We start from the raw sequence: 15,177 nt of genomic DNA, 5'->3' as shown, positions 1-15,177 counted from the left end.
ACGCAGTGTAAAAATAGCCTTAAAGGAGAAGTTCGATCTCATGCGGGGTTTTGCAAATGGCAGCGATCTGCCTTCTGACCAGCCCTGGGACTCCCGCTGGGCTCCAGGATCTCCTCTGCTGTCAATCTCACGACCTGGCTGATTGACAGCACGCTCAGCCAGTCAGTGACTGTGGTGGAATGCTGACCCAGGCACTGATTGGCTGAGTTGGCTATCCATCAGTTGGAACCGACATTTACCCCCAAGTCGGGATGTCGTCATAACTCGGGGGGAAATGGCCTTTTATCAGAGATGGTGTAAAGTGAAACTGGCTTAGTTGCCCCTAACAACCAATCAGATTCCATTTCATTTCTCAGAGACTCTTTGGAAAATGAAAGGTGGAATCTGATTGGTTGCTAGGGGCAACTAAGCCAGTTTCACTTTACACCATCTTTGATAAATCTCCCTCAATATGTACATCTATTTCATATTGAAAGGTGATTAGCCATGAGAAGCAAGAAACCTCAGCAGGGCTTTTCTTTAAAAAATGGAGACCATTCTTAGTGGTACACATTGATAAAATGGAATTACAAGACCACCAAATGGTACCTAACAGAAAAATTACAGGGTACATTGAGGATTTTGAGGGTACCATGACCTACAAAGGTCCTCTAACATAAGTCCCTTATGATCCATAAGCATAAGCAGCCAATATCAGTTGGAGAGTGGAACCATAGGCTTTACGTATCTACTCGGTCTTCAGTAGTATGTCTGACAAACTGCAGGCATGCTCTAGCTTGTTGTACCGATAACATGAAAAACAAAATTTAAAAAAAAATATTATCTTAAAAAAATCAACAGATGTTCACTGTGGAACGGCCGTTGTTTGTACAGCTTGTGAACATAGGCTTATACAACACAAATCACAGTATGGGGGACATTTACTAAGGAATCTAATGTGTATGACTCTACTAATGAGGATTGGTGTATATTTTGTTCCAATATCTTGTAACTGATTAATTAAAATCTAGCACTGCCAAAGTAAATGCATCTAAGCAAATAGTCACAAAAAAGTTGCAAAAAGTAAAAAGATGCATAAAGTTACCTTTAATAAATAATAGAAGTCAATAAATGTGTCCAAATTAAAGGGTATCCCTTTGTGCCTGAAGAAAGAAAATTGTAAATCACATTGATGCAAAAAATGCATGAAGTTTCTCATACTATCTAAACATATAGGGGGACATTTATTAAAAGGCAAAAATGACTTTTTTAGGCGCAGATGGGCCTAATCGGCGAAAAAAAATATTAGCAAATAGTCTATCTGCGAATATATTTTTCTGCATCTGGCTGATCTGTGCCAACTTCTCCAATAGGACGGAGAGGGGGTGTTACGGGGGTGCGGCAGCACGCAGAGGGGGCGCGACCTCTGCGTGCGTCGCATTTATAATTTTTTTGGGGGAAAAATGATACTGAAACCTATACCAGCTTTTATACCTGCATGTGTAAAAAGAGAGAATACAGAACTATATTTAGAAATGTATAGAAATAGATCACTTTTAGGCTATGTTCACACAATGTCAAAAATAGAGAAAAGGCGGCCGATTTTCGAGCGTCAGTTATTTTAGACTCAAAATAACGGACGTCATTTTAAACGAAGCTGAAAAAACGTTGTGTGAACATAGCCTTAGAGAGAGATAATGGATCTCTGTGTAGTAATAATTTATAGAAGCATATAGGAAGTGTATAAAGCACAAATAGTAAGAAGGATAAAATGGTTAGTATAGTGGAGAAGAAAGTGTGTGTGGCCTTCTACCTTCCATGCAGGTCAGTGGAGGGACACAAGCAAAGTGAGCCATGGTATCTATGGAGTTACAAAAGGCCCGACTGCAATGTACTCCTGGAAAATGCAGATGCTTCCTTGTCACATGATCACACTGGTACAAAAAGTGTAGAGACTAGCTCTGCAAAGAGGCAAGAAATGAACTAAAAAGGGTGGCATATGTTTTCACACGGATAATGTCAAAATAATGGCATGTATTACTTCAGGGATTTATTCCTTTTTCTCCATTTAGTGGGATAACCCCTTTATGATGAAACAGTAATTCCCTTAAACACTTGATACATCGCACACCTGAACCACTCTGTGTAGTTCAATAGGTTTACATAATACATAATATTAGATCAGTGGTGAACAAATTACTGCCGGCTTTAAAAGACACTTTGACCACTCAATGAAACGGCTTTTTTCAGTAGCTAGAAATAAGAACTTGTATAGATAGCATTAGTCACTAGTAATTTTAGTGTTTTGGCTACTTGACTCCAGGAATTTACCAAACCCTGACTTATTTCACCTTAGCACCATATAAAATGGATACTACAATGCAGCCATACTATACCTGTATGGAATCAAAGTGGAGGAAAAAAAAAAAAAAAAATTTTGAAACTCAATGTTTTTCAACTGAGTTTTGCCTTAAGGCTATTTGAGCACAGTGGAAGATTAAGAACCCACCTGAATAGTTGTATAGGCTCTAGTGTTCATTGATGGGTGATTACTATCAGTATTCAGAGGGAAAAGGCAATGCTTATAATAATGAAAGATAACCAAGGACCATATCCTTCTCCTTTAAGCAAAAATGCACATAATAAAGCAAAAGCAATATTTTCTTCTGATTTTACTTCATTAAACCCAACAAAATATTCATGCCTCAAGCATTCCAGAGTTCAAAAAGGCACCATTTATCTTTCTCTGGCTGCCAGTCATATCCCATTGTCACTCAGATGTTCTGAAGGGACCGAGAATATCTTGATGTATGCAGACATTTTAATATGAAAAGAATAATTTGAATGGTGCAAGGAAACCCACTTGTCAGACGTCTCTGTTTTTGAATTCTGCTCCAGCTCTTTATTAAGGGACAAATGGATTAGCCACAAAGACTAGTGTAAGGAGAGTGGGGTTAAGGAGCAATTATAGGAAAGCAGCTCTAAATGAATATATCTGCCATAATGCTACAGATAACAGTCTAAGGAGAGATATGTTTATCTTATTAATCCTGTTGTGGTATTGAATGGGTTATTGAGTAAAGGCGAAGCGGCAAATTAACTATTGACAAGGTCAGTCCAGGAAAATAATCAACATTGATATGTATCTCTACTTGTCTTTCTATCCCTGTCTGTCAAACGTATTGGCAGGCGGTTTCAGATTATGTGTATTTCTTGGTATGCTGTTTTTTTTCCCGCCTGCTGGAAATGTATACATTATTTTTCAAACCTACAATAAAGGTCAATTGTCAGACTGAGATTTGCATAAAATTCTAATAAATATACGCCAGACTGCCATTGTTTTCTCTTTTTCTAGGAAGAAGTCGGGAGGCTTCAGCACTCATTTGAACAAATCCACGACGGGGCCTGTTTTGTAGACAGGTAAACTTTACTCTTCAACTCAAGTTCACAGTAATGAGGCTTTATTCAGCCAAGGACATTTCCATAGACCACATCATTAGGCACTGACTATAATTGCAAGCCAAGTAGAGACTAAGTGGCAAAAAGCTTTTCTTAATTCTAGTCACCGGTACAAGTTAGGACAGTGATCAGTAAATGGACATTAATGGCATATCCTAGAGATACAGTAAGTCATCAAAGTCTGCACTTCACCTTTAAGAGGACCTGTCTCATCTCCTAACATGTTGGTCTAGCAATGAATTGTATTTTCTATTAAATTAAAATTTCTATTCTTTTTCCTAGAACTCTGCATTGTACCACTGCTGTTATTCCTCCTAGACATTTATGAAACTTGGGGGGGGGCATTTATTAAGATTGGCGCATGAGTACATCGGTTTTAAATTGGACCCCGCACATTTTCTCTGGCCGGATTCACTAAGAGGCGCACACCTCTTAGTAAATCCAGCCAGCACTGCGCCCAGCACAACAAATCTACACCTGCTTCCAGGTGTGGAGGCCACACCTCCTCCCCACCTTGCTGTGCAACCCTTCTGCCCGCCCATTAAGCAAGCGGGGCATACGGCAGGCGTACGCCAGGGAGAATGAGCGAATCTTCACCTTCTCCCTGGCGCATGCCAAAGGCACAAGGTTCATATGTGTTCCCCTTGGTATTTTTGCCCCGACACAGTCTGATACTGTCAAATTAGTTCTGATTCACAGGCTGCACAGAGACAAACACTTTCAGAGTTGAATGGAAAAGCCCAGTTGTCAAATTATTCATAAGTTTCTAGGAGGAATAAAACGGCTCTAGTATTGTAAGTACCCCCCCTCCCATACCCCTGGAATTGTAATTAACCCCCTGATGCCCATAGTATTTTAATTGACCCCCCACATGCCCATAGTATTGTAATTAACCCCCTCCTGATAACCATAGTATTGTTATTAACCCCCCCCCCCATGCCTCTAGTATTGTAAGTACCCCCCATGCCCCTGGTATTGTAATTAACCCCCCATGCCCCTAGTATTGTAATTAACCTCCTGATGCCCATAGTATTGTAAATAACCCCCATGATGCCCCTAGTGTTGTAGTACCATCTGTCCCAATGATGCACCAAGTATTGCAGTATGATATTGTAACTATTTTTATATGTTTCTACAGTGCCCAGGAAGACATGGATATAGATAATAATACTGAAAAATATCTTAACTGTCAGCAGCCACTGGAATCCAAAGTAAAAATGTAAGTAAAGTCAGTTTTTCCAGACAGTATGGTGCTGTTTGGCACTACAACATAAAATAGCTTAAAAACCAAATATAATTGCTGTAGATTGCAAACAGCTTCTTCTATTGATTCTTAGACAACATGAACAACAAAATAATCAGTGACATTTGGATTGAAGCTTGTGAATTACTTTGTTTTGCATATAATATGGAGAATAAAAAATGATGATACAAAGAATGTTATGATTCCTCTTCCCATCACTCGTCTTCTCTGCACTTGTAGATAGGGTGGTAGATGGGCAGATTCATGTGGTTGAGGTCATATATTTCTGCTTTATATTCACTACATCAAATTAAAATAAACTGAAAATAACAAACTTGGCAAATTTATATCTCCAAAACGTGGCAATTTAAGACCTGCCACAGGACAAGACAACCCAAAACTGGCGGGGAATTCCCCTCAATGACGACTAGTAGTGGGGATTAAATAAATCCTGCAGCTTTTGCTGTCTGGTTCTGCTGAATTGTCCTGCCATAGTAGTAAGCTTTAGTAAGTAAGGCAGCAGCAGATTCACTGGGGGTATGGATTACCATACTCCCTATGTCATGTGTAAAGAAGAATGTTAGATTTTATAAGTTGAACTTGTGCATGTGGGAGTAGTCAGACACCAGTATAATTTGTACCAGGACTGAAAAATGTTGAAGGGCTTTTATGAGCCAATATTATTGATAATAGAAAGCAGAAAGACAGGGCACTGTCTTTATTTCTTCAAGGCAGGAACGTACATCTCGGGTGCCACAGCTTTTATTGGTGAATGGCCTGTCTTTCTGCTTTCTATGATTATGGATATATTGCTATTTTCAGGCAGAAAGCACAACCTAAAGCAGTCTCTTATTGGGCCTGTTCATTGACCCTCTAAGAGTGTCCAGAAGTTGACACCACAACGTTTGAACTGTGCAATTGCCGTCACTGGGATGCTGACACATGAATGATGTGGTGCCACACACTATACAGTAATAAGTGCAGAAGGCAGTTGGTCCCATTCATAGTGGCTAGCCCTATGTTACTACAGCTCAGCTCCTGTTCACTTGAATGGGAGTTGAGCTGCAGTTACACAGTGTTACCATTACACGGTGAATGGATCCAACTGGTTCTAGTCCAATTCACTGTATAGTATAAGTGCTGTTGGGTAGAGTTGATCAGAGATTGATGCCCTATCCTGTGGATAGGCCATCAATCATATTATCCCATACATTCCCTTTGCACAATAAATTTGGTAGCTTGCGGAAAACCAAGGACATCAAATTCACAATGTTCTTCCTTCCAAAAGCAAATATGTCTACAAACTCCAAAAAATGAGTACTAAATGAGTATTAAATGTTTAATGACTTTCAATGAAGGTGTTTCAAAACATTCAGTAATATGTAAAGAAAATTCCCCTCTTACATTTAGCAGATTGCTGGTTATTGCTTAGGACTGCTTGCTAGGGAGAAGAAGTTTTTTATTCTTGCCACAGACTTGTTCCCATGATTGCTGCTCAAGCCACACACCATAATATAAAAAACTCAAGCAGAGTAGTTCCAATGCACACAAATGGTCATTTATTTTCTCAAAATGGGCATAAACATAGCACATTTACTGGACCAGAACCATAGCTGAACATAACTCCAGATTACATTCAAACATGACACTTACCAAAGCACTAAATCTACGGGTAAATCTTCTTTTATTAGGATCATTGAGCGGGGAACAGTCGTGACTATTATTTCTGCAAATAAATTATATGTGTAGTTTGCTTGTTTATTTTGCTTTGCTTTTGCAGTAGTTGTCAAATTAAGATTATTAGTGTTAATAAATAGCAGTGTTAACATAAGACGAACAACTATTGTGATGTCAACCTTGAAATTGCACATTTAGCACTTCCCTTCTACAAACATCACCTTTAGAGATTTATGGTAACAGGCGAGGTGTATTTGTAGCACAGCGGCTGACAGGCAACATTAAAAAATAGCAGGAATATCATCACTTTACAGTAAATGAAATGTTTAGACTCTGATAGGCCACTTCCACAACCCCTTTCCATCATCATTATCCATTAGCAGTAATCCATCAGAGAGTAAATCAATACCCTGGCCTCCCTCTGGATGATGAGCAGGGCTGTGTGACACTAAATTCTCCCTTTTCAAGTCTCATTACATGGGAACATATTTCAGGTACCAGTATATAATAACACAGTCCTACTTCACATAACGCCACCAAATGATTTTGTAAGAGAATTGTATTGCTGTCCAGTATGATGGTCATTCACGTGGATGGATCAGTGATTTATAGTATAATAATAAAATATAGATAAAGGCATCTAAGATGATTCCTTAATGATGTCAGTGCATGGAATATTGATGTGGTTTCTATGTGTTTCTAATCTCTCAGCAAAAGGACAAGGTTAACTGTAGCCTGTTCCCTATGGGCACAGTGTTGATGCAGGACATATTTACTTCTTTATAATGAAAATGAAATCATCAAGTGCGGCAGCTTCAGTATCAGACAAGACATTCTGGCTGCGGTTCAGCCTCCCTCTGCTTCCAGAAGAGTCCATTCTCTGTAGGAATTACCTGCTAGTGTTGTTATAGCTTTATTGATTTGAGAGAAAATCGAGATCCTATCCTGAGCCAGACAGATATGTCTTTTTGATGCAGTCTGCACCTGCGTTTGGAGTTTAAACAAGAAAAAGTATAACCTGATTAAAGAGAAGATGCAGAATATAATGTGATCGGTTCTCATCTTTTTATGTGGCTGTCGATTATGATGATTGTTATTGATATTTTGCCCACATTGTAGTTAGATGATATAAAATACAAGCAAATAACAGACCTTGTACAACATTTTAGCACTGCTCCCTATCTTACAATCAAAGAAGAATAGGGCTCCCCTCATAAATAACAAACTGTTGGAGGACATTTATCAAAGGGTGTAAAATTTAGACTGGTGCAAACTGTCCACAGCAACCAATCACAGCTCAGCTTCCAGCTCTGGTGAAAGGAAAGAGGAGCTGTGATTGGTTGCTGTGGCCAGTTTGCACCAGTCTAAATTTCACACCCTTTGATAAATCTCCCCCATAATGTTAGTATGTATATGGTCAGTCTATTCACTGATCGCATGTACTAGCCAAATGGCGCAATATTTTAATGCCATATGGACCTGTTCCTATACTGTGATGCTCCTACATGAGGGGTTCTTCTGGACATTGTATTCCTATGAAGGAGGCTTTATGATCTAATGATTCTTCAAAGGTTGCCATGATATGGAAATGAGAGCCTTACAGGCGGATCAGAAGGATGGGGGATTGAGGAGGTGGAGCTGCTTCTTTTTTCAAAACTAATCAGAACTATATTAGGACAGTATGTAAGTGGCATATCATTATAAATTGTCAAAGAAGTGACCAACATATTTAAACGAGAAAATGCCAAATGAGGATTTGCCAAATGAGTATATGCAAATAGCTCTCACACCTCTTAGGCAAAGAGATGTCCCTTCAAGTCAATACTCACTCTATCAAGGAGTCTTAGAACATTGACTGGGGATATTATGCCAAGCCAAACAATCTTTCCAAAAGAAAAGATTTCCCATCTGCAGACAGCTGTTTCGGGGTGGTTGCCCCTCTCTTCAGTGCAGAGCAGGGTGTTGGCTGGCTAGTGAGAGGTCCATTGACATGGGTCCAAGAGGTACTAATTCTGCTTAAGGAGAATCCGTCATAAAGACGTGTAGAGACTTACAGGCCATTGCTGCTCCACTAGGGATTCCACTAGAAAGGATATGCTGTCTGCAGATAGGAAGTCTTTCCTTTTGGAGAGATTGCTTGGCTTGGCATAATATCCCCAGTCAATGTTCTGAGACTTCTTAAAAGATGGAGACTTAACTTTATGGGACCTCTCATTGAGCTATTTTGCATATCCTTTCTTCCCAGAATTTTCAGTGAAGCAGCAATGGCTTGTAAGTCTCCACACGTCTTTATGACAGACTCTCCTTAAGGGGAATTAGTACCCCTTGAACGCAAATCATCCAAAAGGCACAATGTTTGTGCCGAAATGCATTAGCTAAAAAAGGTTTTGATAAATGTTATGTGGTGACCTTGTTCATTTGGTGCCCTGGCATTAGGTTGGGTTCTTTATGGGACATATTTGTTCCTATGTGAGCAGACAGGTTTTTGCTGCCACCACACCAACTATGGTGGTCATTGCTATCAATTTGGCTTGGCATAGCTTCTTGTTGCTCTGTGACTCTTTTTAAGTGGCATTAAGCACAGTAATTGTCCACAATTTAGATCAATTTTACCTAATTATTATTTACTAAAATTCCCTTAAGAGTCTCTAATATAATGAAGTTTTCTATCTAACAGCTTATTTCTGGTACAATAAAAGTGCAAAACTTTAAAGCACTTAAGTATTTAAAAGTTTCCTTCTTGTTTATCTCTTCCAAACACATATTGATATTGTGTTTCCCCAGTAGTGAATCATTGTTCTGAAATCAATTCCTGGAGATAGTTTTGTTCTAAATTGAGGATAGCCATAAATGACTTCTTCGGATTGTTTTGTTCAGCTGTTATCTATTTTAGTGTTCAACCAGACCAATAACGAGAAATTGTCCTCATTTACATAATTGTGTTTCTTGGTTTATAGTACTCTGCTGAAAATAAATTAAATATTCACATGCAGTCATGGAAATGAGACTGTAGCTGTGTCTGAAGGTATGATCCTTGTAGGAGGGGGCGGTGGACATATATTCTCTTTCCAGGTGAGCAGACTACTTGTTTCACTTTAGGAGACTAGTTCTTAGGAGACTGCTCAGAACTAATTTACAGTTTAGCTGTTGTAGCCATATATTATATACATTCCGTATATGTATGTGTGCTATACTGTGTTCCTGTGATATTGTATTAGACAATTTATTTGCACCCGTGTTGCTGGAAGTGCAGGCAGCAATACTGCTATGTCTTATTATGGTACCAAAGGGAATTATAATTTTGGTCCCAGTGTACAGACACAATGCTGACATTAATGTTGCCATTTGTCCTGTGAGTCTGGTGCACTGCACCACAACACAGCTAGGAGGGGCATGCGGTAGACACCAAGTGGTGATTGGCCTGTGTAAAACTGACATGGAACCTGTCCATTGGAGCTCCATCAGTGAACTGGAAGCCAGTTTGTGACACAGGGAGTATTGTTTGCAGGATGTTTAAAGGGATCTATCTATCGTGAAAGTGGTGAGTTTTAAGTGTTTTTCTATCATTAGAGTGAGCTGGATTTTAAAAGGGGCCTGTGGTGATGATGTGCTATTGGGGGACCCATGAATTGTCCGCTGGAAATTACTGGTTAATGCCTGGAGACTGTCATAGAAAGCAAAGGGTTAACTGACTTAGAAATGTGTTACCACTTGGAAGCTAAGGTAGCTCTTGAAAAGAATAGATTGCAAAACGCTGCCCATGATGTTGTGTAAGAAATGCCCATAGTAAGACTAGAGAGGGGTCTACTGAGGCAATAGGAGACATCAACTTGGGAGGGATTAAAGAGAGTTTGGTGGTGCTAGGCTTGTATCCAGGGAGGGGTACTGCTGAGTCATGGTAGGAACTTCTGAGAAAAGAAATTAACTAACACACATTGGGGGAGATTTATCAAACATGGTGTAAAGTAGAATTGTCTTAGTTGCCCCTAGCAACCAATCAGATTCCACTTTTCATTCATAACAGGTTCTTTGGAAAATTAAAGGTGGCATCTGATTGGTTTCTAGTGGCAACTGAGACAATTCGACTTTACGCCAGTTTGATAAATCTCCCCATTGTGTTTTTCCCCAACATTTTTTCCTACCTATAGAAGTCTCTAGTAGAAAAAACACCACTTTTTCTTGAAACAATGCCATATCCTAAGCCTGCTGCATATATCCTGAGTAAGCATGCCTCTGAGCCCCAAAACACCACTGAAGCAAGGCAAAATTGCCCATATCGCCATGTGGGTATGATGTTCCTTACTGTATCTGCCTATTGACTCCCAGCTAACATTTGGCCGCAGCAGTTTTTAGCCAAAAGAAGCCAAGTGTGAATATAGCATTTTTATTGTTTTATTTAAATAAAAAAAAAACACTGGGTGTGAATCCATCCTTAAAAGTTATAATCTGGAATAGTCAAATGTTTAGCAAGCTGCAACCAGGAAGCTTGTGTGCCCTACATTAGAATCATTACCATTAAGCATTAAACATCTATTTTTACCTAAGGGTATGTTTACACTGAGCAAATGTGGCGGAATTCCCTGACACAAAATCCCGCCTGCCTCCGTGTAACACTGATTCTCTGTGAGAGGGCTTGCCGCCTCCGCTCCCCCACTTTCCGCACAAAGAATTGACATGTCAAGTCTTTGAGCAGAGAGCAACAAGTGCATAGGCGTGCAAGCTCTCCTATAGAGAAGCAGTGTCACATTGGGGCAGGCGGCATACTGTGAACGAGAGTTCCGCAGTGGAAATCCACCACCTGTGCTCAGTGTGATCATACCCTTAGTCTGCATTGGCTTCTTTTATAGGGGATGCCAACACTCAAACAACCTCTTGCATGATGCTTATTTCAGTTCTATATTATATTTCAAGCGTAATGTAACTTTTCAGGAGAAGCTGTCATGTTTGCACAATACAGGAGAAGAAACCCTGTGTCTGGCCATTATATAACTTGTAAATAGGTCAGGGGAGATGCTGGAATCCCATTTTAGTTTTCACGGTGGGGCCCCTTGATGCTTATGGTTGTTACCAGTAGAACAGAACCAATCCTCCTTGTCATACATACATTTCCTATCCTAAAAATATGGAATTTAACTTCATAGCACCAGCTCATATACAGTATATAGTTGTGCTCAAACGTTTAAATACCCCAGAAGAATATGAATGATAACTTTCCACTCATGGTTAGTGGTTGGGTGAAGCCATTTATTGTCAGACTACTGTGTTTTCTCTTTTTAAATCATAATGACAACCAAAAACATCCAAATGACCCTCATCAAAAGTTTACATACCCCAGTTAACATCAATGACAGCTTAAAGTCTTTTGTGGTAGTTGTGGATGAAGCTCTTTATTTTCTCAGATGTTAAAGCTGTCCATTCTTCTCTGCAAAAAGCCTGCAGTTCCTGTAAATTCCTGGGCTGTCTTGCATTAACTGCGTGTTTGAGATCTCCCCAGAGTGGCTCAATGATCTTGAGTTCAGGAGACTGAGAAGGCCACTCCAGAACCATCACTTTGTTCTGCTGTAGCCAATGACAGGTTGACTTGGCCTTGTGTTTTGGATCGTTGTCATGCTATGAGGACCTGACATGAGGACCAAATACTGACTGAAATATACTGTGTGTGAACCCAGCCATATGGTGATAGCCAAAAAGTTTGACTTTAGTCTCATCACTCCAAATGACTTTGTTCCAGAAGTTTTGAGAGTTGTGCTGTTTGACGTGATGTAGGCAAGATACTTTGTGACATTTGCTCAATAATGGCTTTCTTATGGTGACTCAAACATGCAGCCCATTTTTCTTTAAGTGCTACAGTACCTTATTGTGCATCTTGAAACAGCCACACCGCTAGTCTTTATCCGAGAGTCCTGTATTTTAAGCTGACGTTATTTGTGGGTTTTCTCTTTGCATCCTAAACCATTTTTTGGGGCGTTTATGTATGAAATATTTGTCAATTAGTGTAAACTTCTGTGCATGTTATCAGGCCAAAATCACCAGGGTATGTGAACTCTTGATAAGGGTCATTTTTTATGTTTTTGGTTGTCATGATCGACCTTACATTAGCTATAGTAGAACAAAGTGAAGGTTCTGGAGTGGACATCTCAGTCTCCTGACCTCAATATCATTGAGCCACTCTGGGGAAATCACAAATGCACAGTTCATGCAAGACAGCCCAGGAATTTACAGGAACTGGGGTTTTTTTTCTAAGAAGAATGGGCAGCTTTACCATCTGAGAAAATAAAGAGCCTCATCCACAACTACTACAGAAGACTTCAAGCTGTCATTGACTTTAGAGGGGGCAATACACAGTATTAAGAACTGGGGTATGAAAATTTTGGATCAGGGTCATTTGGATGTTTATGATTTAAAAAGAGAAAAACACAGTAGTTTGACAATAAATGGCTTCACCCAACCACTAACCAGGATTGTTTTTTGTATTATCGTTAATATTATCTGAAAAAAGAAGAAGAAATCAAAAATTCTGCTGGGGGTATGTAAACTTTTGAGCACAACTGAACATGTTCTTTTTCCTAGTTATGGATGGTGTCTGTTATGCTTGTAAAGGCTGCCCTCTGGTGCACACGGAAAAGATTTACTGCTGGATACTTCAAATAATACAAAGAATGAAACAATAAAAACTTAAAAACTTTATAAAAGTACTGTAAATGAATATAAAAAAATGAATAAATGGATGATAAACCTACATTTAGTAAAGGAACGGATAGTACACAGAGTTGTCCACTAATGTGCATCTGTAACTGTCTACGATTGCACAGACCCCTAATTAAGAATCGGTGATCCTATTATATAGGGGGTAATGGTCCCAACATAGATCCACCTACAGATGTGTGCAAGGGGCCATAGAATTTTATGGGTCAGCATTCTGTCTGCAACTATGGACATAATATGTAGATGTGTGAAAGGGTTCTTAATGGAGTAGTAAAAAGGAAAGGTCTGCAATATAAATGGATTACCTTCACATGTACTACACATAAGGATCTAAGGGACACTTTAAAGTTTTTATTATCTACTGGCCAGTACACTTTAATGAAGTCATACTACCGGTATACATTTTCTAACACATTTGCTGGTATTTGTGAAAATGTTTGATATGTTGATATGTAATGTAATATGTATCATTATTTTATTAATTCTTATATACTCTATTTAGTATACAACGGGCATGGAGAGATTACCTTCAGCGTCAGGATTCCAGTCCTACAAACTGTATGGAAAAGCGCAGTCCATCCCCATCCTCTATGTCCTCCGACAAACTGAGCAGCTCTATCAGCATGAATACGTTTTCGGATGGCAGCACTCCTGTAAGTAGAGATGAGCATTTTATTGGTGGTTGTTGCTGACATTATGGTTTATGTGTAATTCTATTATACTGTACTTATTATCAATATTATGCTATTCTCTAGAGTTACCACCAGAGGGCCTCAAATCATAACTATCAGTATGCTTTCCAAACTTCCATTTAAGGGATTGTTCGGATTTTAGTAAATAACGTTTTATAGACAGTTATTATAATGATTGTATGAATGTAAAATCAGACATCAACTAGAATCATAGTGTGGTATGCGCCGTATTCTCCAACTTGATGTACCCGCTGAACAAATACCAGTTGAACTTGTTTGTCTTTGAATATCAGTAGTTCTGGGGATGACTTGTTGAAAAAAGGTTGTCCAATTATGACTGCCCCATGTTAATTAATACAAATGTAAATGCAAATAAAACCTCCCTAGGCCATCAATACCAGGTCAATGACATGCCCCAATACCCACACTGATCAGCCAACTATGGAGCCTTTGGCGCTCTGACAGGTATATGACCATACATTATCTGGTGGTTGTGCCTAACTCTTCAGTCCACTTACTAGTGGGGATGCAAGAAGTCAACCCCCCACCAATCTGATATAAGTTATTAATTGGTCATCAGTTTCAAAATACCCCTCCGAACATTATTTACAGACCCCAAATTAGATTTAAACCAAATGGTTTTGTGTAGGACTATGGCATAGAAAATCTCATATTTCTCCACAATTTAATTTATTCTGCTTGTCTCTATACATGGTCTGACATCCTGCCCTAGCTCACTGGGTTTACATATAAGTCATGAGTGATTGACAAATATCTCTGTGTGCTCATTCACCCATGCTGACTGGACTCATAAGGCCATGGTGAGCACAGGCAGGAATAGAGAAAATAAAGTTATACAAATTTTTCTTCACAAAACTATATTTCAACTTGCTCAGCTCCTCATATGGTGCCTGCATATAGGGCAGATGCAAACAGTTCAACTTTTCATTCATAGCAGGACACCACTGTGTACCTAAAGGAGGATGCATAATAACAAAGATACAGCCATAAACAATGGCTTATTAACTGTTGCCAGTCAGCAAAAGTGTATTTTACTATACTTAAAGGGGTTATCCAGCGCTACAAAAACATGGCCACTTTCCCCCTACTGTTGTCTTCAGTTTGGGTGGGGTTTTGAAACTCAGTTCTATTGAAGTAAATGGAGATTAATTGCAAACTGCACCTGAACTGGAGAAAACAGTAGGGGGAAAAAGGCCATGTTTTTATAGCGCTGGATAACCCCTTTAAAGGCTATGGACACTTTTGCAATAAATGTTTTTTTCCTTGATTTGTTCCATGAATACAAAAGGACTGTCACCGTTTTTTTTTTTTAATTGAACAGGGGTTGTATCGCAAGCAGTTTTGCAATATACAAGACTCTCTTAGTTTTTTTGTTTTTTCCGTGTTTAAATCAATGTTATA

General features: G+C 39.2%; 1 long non-coding RNA gene across 1 annotated transcript in view; it reads left to right on the top strand.

Annotated features, from left to right (window-relative positions):
• Positions 1 to 416: 416 nt before the first annotated feature.
• Positions 417 to 15,177, top strand: part of LOC138795751 (uncharacterized) — a 110,300-nt gene continuing 95,539 nt past the window's right edge. The window contains exons 1-4 of the long non-coding RNA XR_011363669.1: positions 417 to 476; positions 3,335 to 3,399; positions 4,577 to 4,657; positions 13,566 to 13,716. This is a non-coding gene — a long non-coding RNA (uncharacterized lncRNA). The remainder of the gene's footprint in view (positions 477 to 3,334; positions 3,400 to 4,576; positions 4,658 to 13,565; positions 13,717 to 15,177) is intronic.

The sequence above is a fragment of the Dendropsophus ebraccatus genome, chromosome 6, assembly GCF_027789765.1.
Source record: "Dendropsophus ebraccatus isolate aDenEbr1 chromosome 6, aDenEbr1.pat, whole genome shotgun sequence".
Taxonomy (NCBI): Eukaryota; Metazoa; Chordata; class Amphibia; order Anura; family Hylidae; genus Dendropsophus; species Dendropsophus ebraccatus.
Note: the sequence above shows the minus strand (reverse complement) of the source record. Positions and strands in the feature narration are given on the sequence as shown.